The sequence below is a fragment of the Heptranchias perlo genome, chromosome 23 (assembly GCF_035084215.1).
Source record: "Heptranchias perlo isolate sHepPer1 chromosome 23, sHepPer1.hap1, whole genome shotgun sequence".
NCBI classification, from domain to species: Eukaryota; Metazoa; Chordata; class Chondrichthyes; order Hexanchiformes; family Hexanchidae; genus Heptranchias; species Heptranchias perlo.
Window position 1 is genome coordinate 44,318,308 of NC_090347.1, and position 17,724 is coordinate 44,336,031.

The 17,724-nt window shown below is 53.5% G+C and overlaps 1 protein-coding gene across 1 annotated transcript in view; it reads right to left on the reverse strand.

Annotated features, from left to right (window-relative positions):
- unc13d (unc-13 homolog D (C. elegans)) overlaps positions 1-17,724 on the reverse strand; it is a 147,260-nt gene that overhangs the window by 84,049 nt on the left and 45,487 nt on the right. The gene's annotated exons all lie outside the window — the stretch shown is intronic.

The window sequence follows — 17,724 nt, forward strand, 5'->3', positions numbered from 1 at the left end:
GAAATATGATGAATTTTCATTAAACAAAACTGTTTCCATACTCCCAAAGTGCAGGATTTGGATACAATACACTTTGTCCAGTTTGGCATCTAGTGTTGACATTGAGCAGCCCTAGGTAAGGTCTCCGACAGGTGAGATAGGGATAGAGCCCCAACTTCAGGCCTTTCACCTCACCCTCAGGAGAGAAAACCCCCACTCTGAGACAGTGCGAAAATTTGCACTTCCCACACCAGCCCTTGAGGGGTCCTGTCTGAGTGAGCTGGGTGCCATCTTCTAGATGGTTTTCTGCTCTGGGCCTATACCCATCCAGAAGTGTGTCATTCTGTGTCGGGTATATGAAGAATTTGTAGGGTCAGTATGTGCATGTGTAAGGATGAGCTGGGATTGTGTATGGAGAGGGTATTTAAGAATATCTGTGGAGATAGGGACTGTGTGTATATGTCTACACACAGAATGAGACAGACTTTCATCCCATCAACCTGATTTGAAGCACTGGTTGGATTTCCAAAGATATCGGGACTAGAGAGAAAGGCTGAGTAACTTGGGATGTTTTCGTTAGGAATGGGGGAAACGTTGCCATGACATATTTCAAAACGATTTGCGGGATTGATAGGGTTAGACTGGGCGAATTGTTCACAACGGCAAAAAGGTTCAAAAGCTGGGAACAATTTAAAAATCAGGAAATTGGAAGACTTGAGGCAGGAATTCTGTTCCTATAAAATATGCGAGCGGGCCTCTGTGACAGGAACACTTTTCCGACACTGGTACTGGTTTGATTAAATATTTAAACATCCTGAGGGTGAAATTGGACCCCATCATGCCCCTTTATTGGGGGTAAAAAGCACCAATTTCCCAGGGTTCTGCCTCACATCCGAACAGCACTAGAAGTACCTCCAACACCATATTGACTCAGGTGATTATATAGCCATCCCTGGCGGCTACCTGAAGAAGATGGTTGGCCTTTACATATGCTAATGAGGTGCCGAACGCCTGCTTCACGACCCCGATCTAAAATTCGGCAGTAATGAGCGGGGGTTGTGCCAGGACTGCTCCTCTGCGTTTTCCTGCACCCTAACCAGCGGTGATTCTCTGTGATTGGATTTCCACACTGTTCTCTTACACTCTCATATCAGGAGTGGGAAATCACGGCTATTTGTGGAGTGAGGTGTAAATATATAAGGGGGAGAGATACACACAGAGACTGTAAAATATATTCACACAAAAGGTAACCATGAATTAATAGAAGTCTCTCAGGGATAAAGTTCTGACTGAAACTAAGGGGGTGATATTAACCCCCAACAACAGGTGGGTTGGGGGCGGGTGGGAGTTGAAACTAGTTGTTTTATGGGTCAAAACCGTAACCTGGCTTTATTTCCGGGTTTAACTTGGGAATGCAAAGTCCAAAAATTTTGCAGTTGCGACCCAAAAAAACAACTATTTTCAATCCCCACCCGCCCACAACCCACCCGTTCTTGGGGGTTAAAATCACCCCTAAGTGTCCAATCACACTCCCTCTGATAAACACCTCCCCGCCCAATCACACTCCCTCTGATAAACACCTCCCGACCCAATCACACTCCCTCTGATAAACACCTCCCGACCCAATCACACTCCCTCTGATAAACACCTCCCCGTCCAATCACACCCCCTCTGATAAACACCTCCCCGTCCAATCACACCCCCTCTGATAAACACCTCCCGACCCAATCACACTCCCTCTGATAAACACCTCCCGACCCAATCACACTCCCTCTGATAAACACCTCCCGACCCAATCACACCCCCTCTGATAAACACCTCCCGACCCAATCACACTCCCTCTGATAAACACCTCCCCGCCCAATCACACTCCCTCTGATAAACACCTCCCCGCCCAATCACACTCCCTCTGATAAACACCTCCCGACCCAACCACACCCCCTCTGATAAACACCTCCCGACCCAATCACACTCCCTCTGATAAACACCTCCCCGTCCAATCACACTCCCTCTGATAAACACCTCCCCGTCCAATCACACTCCCTCTGATAAACACCTCCCCGTCCAATCACACTCCCTCTGATAAACACCTCTCCGTCCAATCACACTCCCTCTGATAAACACCTCCCCGTCCAATCACACTCCCTCTGATAAACACCTCCCCGTCCAATCACACTCCCTCTGATAAACACCTCCCCGTCCAATCACACTCCCTCTGATAAACACCTCCCCACCCAATCACACTCCCTCTGATAAACACCTCCCGACCCAATCACACGCTCTCTGATAAACACCTCCCCGTCCAATCACACCCCCTCTGATAAACACCTCCCCGTCCAATCACACTCCCTCTGATAAACACCTCCCGACCCAATCACACTCCCTCTGATAAACACCTCCCGACCCAATCACACTCCCTCTGATAAACACCTCCCGACCCAATCACACTCCCTCTGATAAACACCTCCCCGTCCAATCACACTCCCTCTGATAAACACCTCCCCGTCCAATCACACTCCCTCTGATAAACACCTCCCCGCCCAATCACACTCCCTCTGATAAACACCTCCCGACCCAATCACACTCCCTCTGATAAACATCTCCAGACCCAATCACACTCCCTCTGATAAACACCTCCCGACCCAATCACACTCCCTCTGATAAACACCTCCCGACCCAACCACACCCCCTCTGATAAACACCTCCCCGTCCAATCACACTCCCTCTGATAAACACCTCCCCGCCCAATCACACTCCCTCTGATAAACACCTCCCCGTCCAATCACACTCCCTCTGATAAACACCTCCCCGCCCAATCACACTCCCTCTGATAAACACCTCCCGACCCAATCACACTCCCTCTGATAAACACCTCCCCGTCCAATCACACTCCCTCTGATAAACACCTCCCCGTCCAATCACACTCCCTCTGATAAACACCTCCCCGTCCAATCACACTCCCTCTGATAAACACCTCTCCGTCCAATCACACTCCCTCTGATAAACACCTCCCCGTCCAATCACACTCCCTCTGATAAACACCTCCCCGTCCAATCACACTCCCTCTGATAAACACCTCCCCGTCCAATCACACTCCCTCTGATAAACACCTCCCCACCCAATCACACTCCCTCTGATAAACACCTCCCGACCCAATCACACGCTCTCTGATAAACACCTCCCCGCCCAATCACACTCCCTCTGATAAACACCTCCCGACCCAATCACACCCCCTCTGATAAACACCTCCCCGTCCAATCACACTCCCTCTGATAAACACCTCCCCGTCCAATCACACTCCCTCTGATAAACACCTCCCCGTCCAATCACACTCCCTCTGATAAACACCTCCCCGTCCAATCACACTCCCTCTGATAAACACCTCCCGACCCAATCACACTCCCTCTGATAAACACCACCCCGTCCAATCACACTCCCTCTGATAAACACCTCCCCGTCCAATCACACTCCCTCTGATAAACACCTCCCCGTCCAATCACACTCCCTCTGATAAACACCTCCCGACCCAATCACACTCCCTCTGATAAACACCTCCCCGTCCAATCACACTCCCTCTGATAAACACCTCCCCGTCCAATCACACTCCCTCTGATAAACACCTCCCCGTCCAATCACACTCCCTCTGATAAACACCTCCCCGTCCAATCACACTCCCTCTGATAAACACCTCCCCGTCCAATCACACTCCCTCTGATAAACACCTCCCCGTCCAATCACACTCCCTCTGATAAACACCTCCCCGCCCAATCACACTCCCTCTGATAAACACCTCCCCGTCCAATCACACTCCCTCTGATAAACATCTCCCCACCAATCACACTCCCTCTGATAAACACCTCCCCGCCCAATCACACTCCCTCTGATAAACACCTCCCCACCCAATCACACTCCCTCTGATAAACACCTCCCCGTCCAATCACACCCCCTCTGATAAACACCTCCCCGTCCAATCACACTCCCTCTGATAAACACCTCCCGACCCAATCACACTCCCTCTGATAGACACCTCCCCGCCCAATCACACTCCCTCTGATAAACACCCCCCGTCCAATCACACTCCCTCTGATAAACACCTCCCCGTCCAATCACACTCCCTCTGATAAACACCTCCCCGTCCAATCACACCCCCTCTGATAAACACCGCCCGACCCAATCACACTCCCTCTGATAAACACCTCCCCGCCCAATCACACTCCCTCTGATAAACACCTCCCCGTCCAATCACACTCCCTCTGATAAACACCTCCCCGCCCAATCACACCCCCTCTGATAAACACCTCCCGACCCAATCACACCCCCTCTGATAAACACCTCCCGACCCAATCACACTCCCTCTGATAAACACCTCCCCGTCCAATCACACTCCCTCTGATAAACACCTCCCCGTCCAATCACACTCCCTCTGATAAACACCTCCCCGTCCAATCACACTCCCTCTGATAAACACCTCCCCGTCCAATCACACTCCCTCTGATAAACACCTCCCCGCCCAATCACACCCCCTCTGATAAACACCTCCCCACCCAATCACACTCCCTCTGATAAACACCTCCCCGCCCAATCACACGCTCTCTGATAAACACCTCCCGACCCAATCACACTCCCTCTGATAAACACCTCCCGACCCAATCACACTCCCTCTGATAAACACCTCCCCGTCCAATCACACTCCCTCTGATAAACACCTCCCGACCCAATCACACTCCCTCTGATAAACACCTCCCCGTCCAATCACACCCCCTCTGATAAACACCTCCCGACCCAATCACACTCCCTCTGATAAACACCTCCCCGTCCAATCACACTCCCTCTGATAAACACCTCCCCGCCCAATCACACTCCCTCTGATAAACACCTCCCCGTCCAATCACACTCCCTCTGATAAACACCTCCCGACCCAATCACACTCCCTCTGATAAACCCCTCCCCGCCCAATCACACTCCCTCTGATCAACACCTCCCGACCCAATCACACTCCCTCCGATAAACACCTCCCCGCCCAATCACACGCTCTCTGATAAACACCTCCCCGCCCAATCACACGCTCTCTGATAAACACCTCCCGACCCAATCACACTCCCTCTGATAAACACCTCCCCGTCCAATCACACTCCCTCTGATAAACACCTCCCGACCCAATCACACTCCCTCTGATAAACACCTCCCCGCCCAATCACACTCCCTCTGATAAACACCTCCCCGCCCAATCACACTCCCTCTGATAAACACCTCCCCGCCCAATCACACTCCCTCTGATAAACACCTCCCGACCCAATCACACTCCCTCTGATAAACACCTCCCCGCCCAATCACACTCCCTCTGATAAACACCTCCCCGCCCAATCACACTCCCTCTGATAAACACCTCCCCGCCCAATCACACTCCCTCTGATAAACACCTCCCGCCCAATCACACTGCCTCTGATAAACACCTCCCGACCCAATCACACTCCCTCCGATAAACACCTCCCCGCCCAATCACACGCTCTCTGATAAACACCTCCCCGCCCAATCACACGCTCTCTGATAAACACCTCCCGACCCAATCACACTCCCTCTGATAAACACCTCCCCGCCCAATCACACTCCCTCTGATAAACACCTCCCGACCCAATCACACTCCCTCCGATAAACACCTCCCCGCCCAATCACACGCTCTCTGATAAACACCTCCCCACCAATCACACTCCCTCTGATAAACACCTCCCCGCCCAATCACACTCCCTCTGATAACACCTCCCGACCCAATCACACTCCCTCTGATAAACACCTCCCCGCCCAATCACACTCCCTCTGATAAACACCTCCCGACCCAATCACACTCCCTCTGATAAACACCTCCCGACCCAATCACACTCCCTCTGATAAACACCTCCCGACCCAATCACACGCTCTCTGATAAACACCTCCCGACCCAATCACACTCCCTCTGATAAACACCTCCCCGCCCAATCACACTCCCTCTGATAAACACCTCCCGACCCAATCACACTCCCTCTGATAAACACCTCCCGACCCAATCACACTCCCTCTGATAAACACCTCCCAACCCAATCACACTCCCTCTGATAAACACCTCCCGACCCAATCACACTCCCTCTGATAAACACCTCCCCGCCCAATCACACGCTCTCTGATAAACACCTCCCGACCCAATCACACTCCCTCTGATAAACACCTCCCCGCCCAATCACACTCCCTCTGATAAACACCTCCCCGCCCAATCACACGCTCTCTGATAAACACCTCCCGACCCAATCACACTCCCTCTGATAAACACCTCCCCGCCCAATCACACTCCCTCTGATAAACACCTCCCCGCCCAATCACACTCCCTCTGATAAACACCTCCCCGTCCAATCACACGCTCTCTGATAACACCTCCCCGCCCAATCACACTCCCTCTGATAAACACCTCCCGACCCAATCACACTCCCTCTGATAAACACCTCCCGACCCAATCACACTCCCTCTGATAAACACCTCCCCGCCCAATCACACTCCCTCTGATAAACACCTCCCGACCCAATCACACTCCCTCTGATAAACACCTCCCCGCCCAATCACACGCTCTCTGATAAACACCTCCCGACCCAATCACACTCCCTCTGATAAACACCTCCCCGCCCAATCACACTCCCTCTGATAAACACCTCCCGACCCAATCACACTCCCTCTGATAAACACCTCCCCGCCCAATCACACGCTCTCTGATAAACACCTCCCCGCCCAATCACACGCTCTCTGATAAACACCTCCCGACCCAATCACACTCCCTCTGATAAACACCTCCCCGCCCAATCACACTCCCTCTGATAAACACCTCCCGACCCAATCACACTCCCTCTGATAAACACCTCCCCGCCCAATCACACTCCCTCTGATAAACACCTCCCGACCCAATCACACTCCCTCTGATAAACACCTCCCCACCAATCACACTCCCTCTGATAAACACCTCCCGACCCAATCACACGCTCTCTGATAAACACCTCCCGACCCAATCACACGCTCTCTGATAAACACCTCCCCGCCCAATCACACGCTCTCTGATAAACACCTCCCCGCCCAATCACACTCCCTCTGATAAACACCTCCCGACCCAATCACACTCCCTCTGATAAACACCTCCCGACCCAATCACACGCTCTCTGATAAACACCTCCCCGCCCAATCACACTCCCTCTGATAAACACCTCCCGACCCAATCACACTCCCTCTGATAAACACCTCCCGACCCAATCACACGCTCTCTGATAAACACCTCCCCGCCCAATCACACTCCCTCTGATAAACACCTCCCCGCCCAATCACACTCCCTCTGATAAACACCTCCCGACCCAATCACACTCCCTCTGATAAACACCTCCCCGCCCAATCACACCCCCTCTGATAAACACCTCCCCACCCAATCACACTCCCTCTGATAAACACCTCCCGACCCAATCACACTCCCTCTGATAAACACCTCCCCGCCCAATCACACTCCCTCTGATAAACACCTCCCGACCCAATCACACTCCCTCTGATAAACACCTCCCGACCCAATCACACGCTCTCTGATAAACACCTCCCGACCCAATCACACTCCCTCTGATAAACACCTCCCGACCCAATCACACTCCCTCTGATAAACACCTCCCCGCCCAATCACACTCCCTCTGATAACACCTCCCCGCCCAATCACACGCTCTCTGATAAACACCTCCCGACCCAATCACACTCCCTCTGATAAACACCTCCCGACCCAATCACACGCTCTCTGATAAACACCTCCCGACCCAATCACACTCCCTCTGATAAACACCTCCCCGTCCAATCACACTCCCTCTGATAAACACCTCCCCGCCCAATCACACTCCCTCTGATAAACACCTCCCGACCCAATCACACGCTCTCTGATAAACACCTCCCCGCCCAATCACACTCCCTCTGATAAACACCTCCACGTCCAATCACACTCCCTCTGATAAACACCTCCCTGCCCAATCACACTCCCTCTGATAAACACCTCCCCGACCCAATCACACTCCCTCTGATAAACACCTCCCCGCCCAATCACACTCCCTCTGATAAACACCTCCCCGCCCAATCACACTCCCTCTGATAAACACCTCCCCACCAATCACACTCCCTCTGATAAATACCTCCCCGCCCAATCACACTCCCTCTGACAAACACCTCCCCGCCCAATCACACTCCCTCTGATAAACACCTCCCCGCCCAATCACACTCCCTCTGATAAACACCTCCCCGCCCAATCACACTCCCTCTGATAAACACCTCCCCGCCCAATCACACTCCCTCTGATAAACACCTCCCCGCCCAATCACACTCCCTCTGATAAACACCTCCCGACCCAATCACACTCCCTCTGATAAACACCTCCCGACCCAATCACACTCCCTCTGATAAACACCTCCCCGCCCAATCACACTCCCTCTGATAAACATCTCCCCACCAATCACACTCCCTCTGATAAACACCTCCCCGCCCAATCACACTCCCTCTGATAAACACCTCCCGACCCAATCACACGCTCTCTGATAAACACCTCCCGACCCAATCTCACTCCCTCTGATAAACACCTCCCCGTCCAATCACACTCCCTCTGATAAACACCTCCCCGCCCAATCACACTCCCTCTGATAAACACCTCCCGACCCAATCACACTCCCTCTGATAAACACCTCCCCGCCCAATCACACTCCCTCTGATAAACACCTCCCGACCCAATCACACTCCCTCTGATAAACACCTCCCCGCCCAATCACACTCCCTCTGATAAACAGCTCCCCGCCCAATCACACTCCCTCTGATAAACATCTCCCCACCAATCACACTCCCTCTGATAAACACCTCCCCGCCCAATCACACTCCCTCTGATAAACACCTCCCCGCCCAATCACACTCCCTCTGATAAACACCTCCCCGCCCAATCACACTCCCTCTGATAAACACCTCCCCGCCCAATCACACTCCCTCTGATAAACACCTCCCGACCCAATCACACGCTCTCTGATAAACACCTCCCCGCCCAATCACACTCCCTCTGATAAACACCTCCCCGCCCAATCACACTCCCTCTGATAAACATCTCCCCGCCCAATCACACTCCCTCTGATAAACACCTCCCGACCCAATCACACTCCCTCTGATAAACACCTCCCAACCCAATCACACGCTCTCTGATAAACACCTCCCGACCCAATCACACCCCCTCTGATAAACACCTCCCGACCCAATCACACTCCCTCTGATAAACACCTCCCGACCCAATCACACTCCCTCTGATAAACACCTCCCCGTCCAATCACACCCCCTCTGATAAACACCTCCCCGTCCAATCACACTCCCTCTGATAAACACCTCCCCGCCCAATCACACCCCCTCTGATAAACACCTCCCCGCCCAATCACACTCCCTCTGATAAACACCTCCCGACCCAATCACACTCCCTCTGATAAACACCTCCCGACCCAATCACACTCCCTCTGATAAACACCTCCCCGTCCAATCACACCCCCTCTGATAAACACCTCCCCGTCCAATCACACTCCCTCTGATAAACACCTCCCCGCCCAATCACACCCCCTCTGATAAACACCTCCCCGCCCAATCACACCCCCTCTGATAAACACCTCCCCGCCCAATCACACTCCCTCTGATAAGCACCTCCCGACCCAATCACACTCCCTCTGATAAACACCTCCCGACCCAATCACACTCCCTCTGATAAACACCTCCCCGTCCAATCACACCCCCTCTGATAAACACCTCCCCGTCCAATCACACTCCCCCTGATAAACACCTCCCCGCCCAATCACACCCCCTCTGATAAACACCTCCCGACCCAATCACACTCCCTCTGATAAACACCTCCCCGCCCAATCACACTCCCTCTGATAAACATCTCCCGACCCAATCACACTCCCTCTGATAAACATCTCCAGACCCAATCACACTCCCTCTGATAAACACCTCCAGACCCAATCACACTCCCTCTGATAAACACCTCCCCGCCCAATCACACTCCCTCTGATAACACCTCCCCGCCCAATCACACGCTCTCTGATAAACACCTCCCGACCCAATCACACTCCCTCTGATAAACACCTCCCGACCCAATCACACTCCCTCTGACAAACATCTCCAGACCCAATCACACTCCCTCTGATAAACACCTCCCCGCCCAATCACACTCCCTCTGATAAACACCTCCCCGCCCAATCACACCCCCTCTGATAAACACCTCCCCGCCCAATCACACTCCCTCTGATAAACACCTCCCCGTCCAATCACACTCCCTCTGATAAACACCTCCCCGCCCAATCACACTCCCTCTGATAAACACCTCCCCGCCCAATCACACTCCCTCTGATAAACACCTCCACGTCCAATCACACTCCCTCTGATAAACACCTCCCCGCCCAATCACACTCCCTCTGATAAACACCTCCCGACCCAATCACACTCCCTCTGATAAACACCTCCCCGCCCAATCACACTCCCTCTGATAAACACCTCCCCGCCCAATCACACTCCCTCTGATAAACATCTCCCCACCAATCACACTCCCTCTGATAAACACCTCCCCGCCCAATCACACTCCCTCTGATAAACACCTCCCCGCCCAATCACACTCCCTCTGATAAACACCTCCCCGCCCAATCACACTCCCTCTGATAAACACCTCCCCGCCCAATCACACTCCCTCTGATAAACACCTCCCCGCCCAATCACACTCCCTCTGATAAACACCTCCCCGCCCAATCACACTCCCTCTGATAAACACCTCCCGACCCAATCACACTCCCTCTGATAAACACCTCCCGACCCAATCACACTCCCTCTGATAAACACCTCCCCGCCCAATCACACTCCCTCTGATAAACATCTCCCCACCAATCACACTCCCTCTGATAAACACCTCCCCGCCCAATCACACTCCCTCTGATAAACACCTCCCGACCCAATCACACGCTCTCTGATAAACACCTCCCGACCCAATCTCACTCCCTCTGATAAACACCTCCCCGTCCAATCACACTCCCTCTGATAAACACCTCCCCGCCCAATCACACTCCCTCTGATAAACACCTCCCGACCCAATCACACTCCCTCTGATAAACACCTCCCCGCCCAATCACACTCCCTCTGATAAACACCTCCCGACCCAATCACACTCCCTCTGATAAACACCTCCCCGCCCAATCACACTCCCTCTGATAAACATCTCCCCACCAATCACACTCCCTCTGATAAACACCTCCCCGCCCAATCACACTCCCTCTGATAAACACCTCCCGACCCAATCACACGCTCTCTGATAAACACCTCCCGACCCAATCTCACTCCCTCTGATAAACACCTCCCCGTCCAATCACACTCCCTCTGATAAACACCTCCCCGCCCAATCACACTCCCTCTGATAAACACCTCCCGACCCAATCACACTCCCTCTGATAAACACCTCCCCGCCCAATCACACTCCCTCTGATAAACACCTCCCGACCCAATCACACTCCCTCTGATAAACACCTCCCCGCCCAATCACACTCCCTCTGATAAACACCTCCCCGCCCAATCACACTCCCTCTGATAAACATCTCCCCACCAATCACACTCCCTCTGATAAACACCTCCCCGCCCAATCACACTCCCTCTGATAAACACCTCCCCGCCCAATCACACTCCCTCTGATAAACACCTCCCCGCCCAATCACACTCCCTCTGATAAACACCTCCCCGCCCAATCACACTCCCTCTGATAAACACCTCCCGACCCAATCACACGCTCTCTGATAAACACCTCCCCGCCCAATCACACTCCCTCTGATAAACATCTCCCCGCCCAATCACACTCCCTCTGATAAACACCTCCCCGCCCAATCACACTCCCTCTGATAAACACCTCCCCGCCCAATCACACCCCCTCTGATAAACACCTCCCGACCCAATCACACTCCCTCTGATAAACACCTCCCGACCCAATCACACGCTCTCTGATAAACACCTCCCGACCCAATCACACCCCCTCTGATAAACACCTCCCGACCCAATCACACTCCCTCTGATAAACACCTCCCGACCCAATCACACTCCCTCTGATAAACACCTCCCGACCCAATCACACTCCCTCTGATAAACACCTCCCGACCCAATCACACTCCCTCTGATAAACACCTCCCGACCCAATCACACTCCCTCTGATAAACACCTCCCTGCCCAATCACACCCCCTCTGATAAACACCTCCCCGCCCAATCACACTCCCTCTGATAAACACCTCCCGACCCAATCACACTCCCTCTGATAAACACCTCCCCGTCCAATCACACCCCCTCTGATAAACACCTCCCCGCCCAATCACACTCCCTCTGATAAACACCTGCCGACCCAATCACACTCCCTCTGATAAACACCTCCCCGTCCAATCACACCCCCTCTGATAAACACCTCCCCGTCCAATCACACTCCCTCTGATAAACACCTCCCCGCCCAATCACACCCCCTCTGATAAACACCTCCCCGCCCAATCACACTCCCTCTGATAAACACCTCCCGACCCAATCACACTCCCTCTGATAAACACCTCCCGACCCAATCACACTCCCTCTGATAAACACCTCCCCGTCCAATCACACCCCCTCTGATAAACACCTCCCCGTCCAATCACACTCCCTCTGATAAACACCTCCCCGCCCAATCACACCCCCTCTGATAAACACCTCCCCGCCCAATCACACCCCCTCTGATAAACACCTCCCCGCCCAATCACACTCCCTCTGATAAACACCTCCCGACCCAATCACACTCCCTCTGATAAACACCTCCCGACCCAATCACACTCCCTCTGATAAACACCTCCCCGTCCAATCACACCCCCTCTGATAAACACCTCCCCGTCCAATCACACTCCCTCTGATAAACACCTCCCCGCCCAATCACACTCCCTCTGATAAACATCTCCCCGCCCAATCACACTCCCTCTGATAAACACCTCCCGACCCAATCACACTCCCTCTGATAAACACCTCCCAACCCAATCACACGCTCTCTGATAAACACCTCCCGACCCAATCACACCCCCTCTGATAAACACCTCCCGACCCAATCACACTCCCTCTGATAAACACCTCCCGACCCAATCACACTCCCTCTGATAAACACCTCCCGACCCAATCACACTCCCTCTGATAAACACCTCCCGACCCAATCACACTCCCTCTGATAAACACCTCCCGACCCAATCACACTCCCTCTGATAAACACCTCCCCGCCCAATCACACCCCCTCTGATAAACACCTCCCCGCCCAATCACACTCCCTCTGATAAACACCTCCCGACCCAATCACACTCCCTCTGATAAACACCTCCCCGTCCAATCACACCCCCTCTGATAAACACCTCCCCGCCCAATCACACTCCCTCTGATAAACACCTCCCGACCCAATCACACTCCCTCTGATAAACACCTCCCCGTCCAATCACACCCCCTCTGATAAACACCTCCCCGTCCAATCACACTCCCTCTGATAAACACCTCCCCGCCCAATCACACCCCCTCTGATAAACACCTCCCCGCCCAATCACACTCCCTCTGATAAACACCTCCCCGCCCAATCACACCCCCTCTGATAAACACCTCCCCGCCCAATCACACTCCCTCTGATAAGCACCTCCCGACCCAATCACACTCCCTCTGATAAACACCTCCCGACCCAATCACACTCCCTCTGATAAACACCTCCCCGTCCAATCACACCCCCTCTGATAAACACCTCCCCGTCCAATCACACTCCCCCTGATAAACACCTCCCCGCCCAATCACACCCCCTCTGATAAACACCTCCCGACCCAATCACACTCCCTCTGATAAACACCTCCCCGCCCAATCACACTCCCTCTGATAAACATCTCCCGACCCAATCACACTCCCTCTGATAAACATCTCCAGACCCAATCACACTCCCTCTGATAAACACCTCCAGACCCAATCACACTCCCTCTGATAAACACCTCCCCGCCCAATCACACTCCCTCTGATAACACCTCCCCGCCCAATCACACGCTCTCTGATAAACACCTCCCGACCCAATCACACTCCCTCTGATAAACACCTCCCGACCCAATCACACTCCCTCTGACAAACATCTCCAGACCCAATCACACTCCCTCTGATAAACACCTCCCCGCCCAATCACACCCCCTCTGATAAACACCTCCCCGCCCAATCACACTCCCTCTGATAAACACCTCCCCGTCCAATCACACTCCCTCTGATAAACACCTCCCCGCCCAATCACACTCCCTCTGATAAACACCTCCCGACCCAATCACACGCTCTCTGATAAACACCTCCCCGCCCAATCACACTCCCTCTGATAAACACCTCCCCGACCCAATCACACGCTCTCTGATAAACACCTCCCCGCCCAATCACACTCCCTCTGATAAACACCTCCCCGCCCAATCACACTCCCTCTGATAAACACCTCCCCGCCCAATCACACTCCCTCTGATAAACACCTCCACGTCCAATCACACTCCCTCTGATAAACACCTCCCCGCCCAATCACACTCCCTCTGATAAACACCTCCCGACCCAATCACACTCCCTCTGATAAACACCTCCCCGCCCAATCACACTCCCTCTGATAAACACCTCCCCGCCCAATCACACTCCCTCTGATAAACATCTCCCCACCAATCACACTCCCTCTGATAAACACCTCCCCGCCCAATCACACTCCCTCTGATAAACACCTCCCCGCCCAATCACACTCCCTCTGATAAACACCTCCCCGCCCAATCACACTCCCTCTGATAAACACCTCCCCGCCCAATCACACTCCCTCTGATAAACACCTCCCCGCCCAATCACACTCCCTCTGATAAACACCTCCCCGCCCAATCACACTCCCTCTGATAAACACCTCCCGACCCAATCACACTCCCTCTGATAAACACCTCCCGACCCAATCACACTCCCTCTGATAAACACCTCCCCGCCCAATCACACTCCCTCTGATAAACATCTCCCCACCAATCACACTCCCTCTGATAAACACCTCCCCGCCCAATCACACTCCCTCTGATAAACACCTCCCGACCCAATCACACGCTCTCTGATAAACACCTCCCGACCCAATCTCACTCCCTCTGATAAACACCTCCCCGTCCAATCACACTCCCTCTGATAAACACCTCCCCGCCCAATCACACTCCCTCTGATAAACACCTCCCGACCCAATCACACTCCCTCTGATAAACACCTCCCCGCCCAATCACACTCCCTCTGATAAACACCTCCCGACCCAATCACACTCCCTCTGATAAACACCTCCCCGCCCAATCACACTCCCTCTGATAAACATCTCCCCACCAATCACACTCCCTCTGATAAACACCTCCCCGCCCAATCACACTCCCTCTGATAAACACCTCCCGACCCAATCACACGCTCTCTGATAAACACCTCCCGACCCAATCTCACTCCCTCTGATAAACACCTCCCCGTCCAATCACACTCCCTCTGATAAACACCTCCCCGCCCAATCACACTCCCTCTGATAAACACCTCCCGACCCAATCACACTCCCTCTGATAAACACCTCCCCGCCCAATCACACTCCCTCTGATAAACACCTCCCGACCCAATCACACTCCCTCTGATAAACACCTCCCCGCCCAATCACACTCCCTCTGATAAACACCTCCCCGCCCAATCACACTCCCTCTGATAAACATCTCCCCACCAATCACACTCCCTCTGATAAACACCTCCCCGCCCAATCACACTCCCTCTGATAAACACCTCCCCGCCCAATCACACTCCCTCTGATAAACACCTCCCCGCCCAATCACACTCCCTCTGATAAACACCTCCCCGCCCAATCACACTCCCTCTGATAAACACCTCCCGACCCAATCACACGCTCTCTGATAAACACCTCCCCGCCCAATCACACTCCCTCTGATAAACACCTCCCCGCCCAATCACACTCCCTCTGATAAACATCTCCCCGCCCAATCACACTCCCTCTGATAAACATCTCCCCGCCCAATCACACTCCCTCTGATAAACAGCTCCCCGCCCAATCACACTCCCTCTGATAAACATCTCCCCGCCCAATCACACTCCCTCTGATAAACACCTCCCCGCCCAATCACACTCCCTCTGATAAACACCTCCCCGCCCAATCACACCCCCTCTGATAAACACCTCCCGACCCAATCACACTCCCTCTGATAAACACCTCCCGACCCAATCACACGCTCTCTGATAAACACCTCCCGACCCAATCACACCCCCTCTGATAAACACCTCCCGACCCAATCACACTCCCTCTGATAAACACCTCCCGACCCAATCACACTCCCTCTGATAAACACCTCCCGACCCAATCACACTCCCTCTGATAAACACCTCCCGACCCAATCACACTCCCTCTGATAAACACCTCCCGACCCAATCACACTCCCTCTGATAAACACCTCCCTGCCCAATCACACCCCCTCTGATAAACACCTCCCCGCCCAATCACACTCCCTCTGATAAACACCTCCCGACCCAATCACACTCCCTCTGATAAACACCTCCCCGTCCAATCACACCCCCTCTGATAAACACCTCCCCGCCCAATCACACTCCCTCTGATAAACACCTGCCGACCCAATCACACTCCCTCTGATAAACACCTCCCCGTCCAATCACACCCCCTCTGATAAACACCTCCCCGTCCAATCACACTCCCTCTGATAAACACCTCCCCGCCCAATCACACCCCCTCTGATAAACACCTCCCCGCCCAATCACACTCCCTCTGATAAACACCTCCCGACCCAATCACACTCCCTCTGATAAACACCTCCCGACCCAATCACACTCCCTCTGATAAACACCTCCCCGTCCAATCACACCCCCTCTGATAAACACCTCCCCGTCCAATCACACTCCCTCTGATAAACACCTCCCCGCCCAATCACACCCCCTCTGATAAACACCTCCCCGCCCAATCACACCCCCTCTGATAAACACCTCCCCGCCCAATCACACTCCCTCTGATAAACACCTCCCGACCCAATCACACTCCCTCTGATAAACACCTTCCGACCCAATCACACTCCCTCTGATAAACACCTCCCCGTCCAATCACACCCCCTCTGATAAACACCTCCCCGTCCAATCACACTCCCTCTGATAAACACCTCCCCGCCCAATCACACTCCCTCTGATAAACACCTCCACGTCCAATCACACTCCCTCTGATAAACACCTCCCCGCCCAATCACACTCCCTCTGATAAACACCTCCCGACCCAATCACACTCCCTCTGATAAACATCTCCAGACCCAATCACACTCCCTCTGATAAACACCTCCAGACCCAATCACACTCCCTCTGATAAACACCTCCCCGCCCAATCACACTCCCTCTGATAACACCTCCCCGCCCAATCACACGCTCTCTGATAAACACCTCCCGACCCAATCACACTCCCTCTGATAAACACCTCCCGACCCAATCACACTCCCTCTGACAAACATCTCCAGACCCAATCACACTCCCTCTGATAAACACCTCCCCGCCCAATCACACTCCCTCTGATAAACACCTCCCCGCCCAATCACACCCCCTCTGATAAACACCTCCCCGCCCAATCACACTCCCTCTGATAAACACCTCCCCGTCCAATCACACTCCCTCTGATAAACACC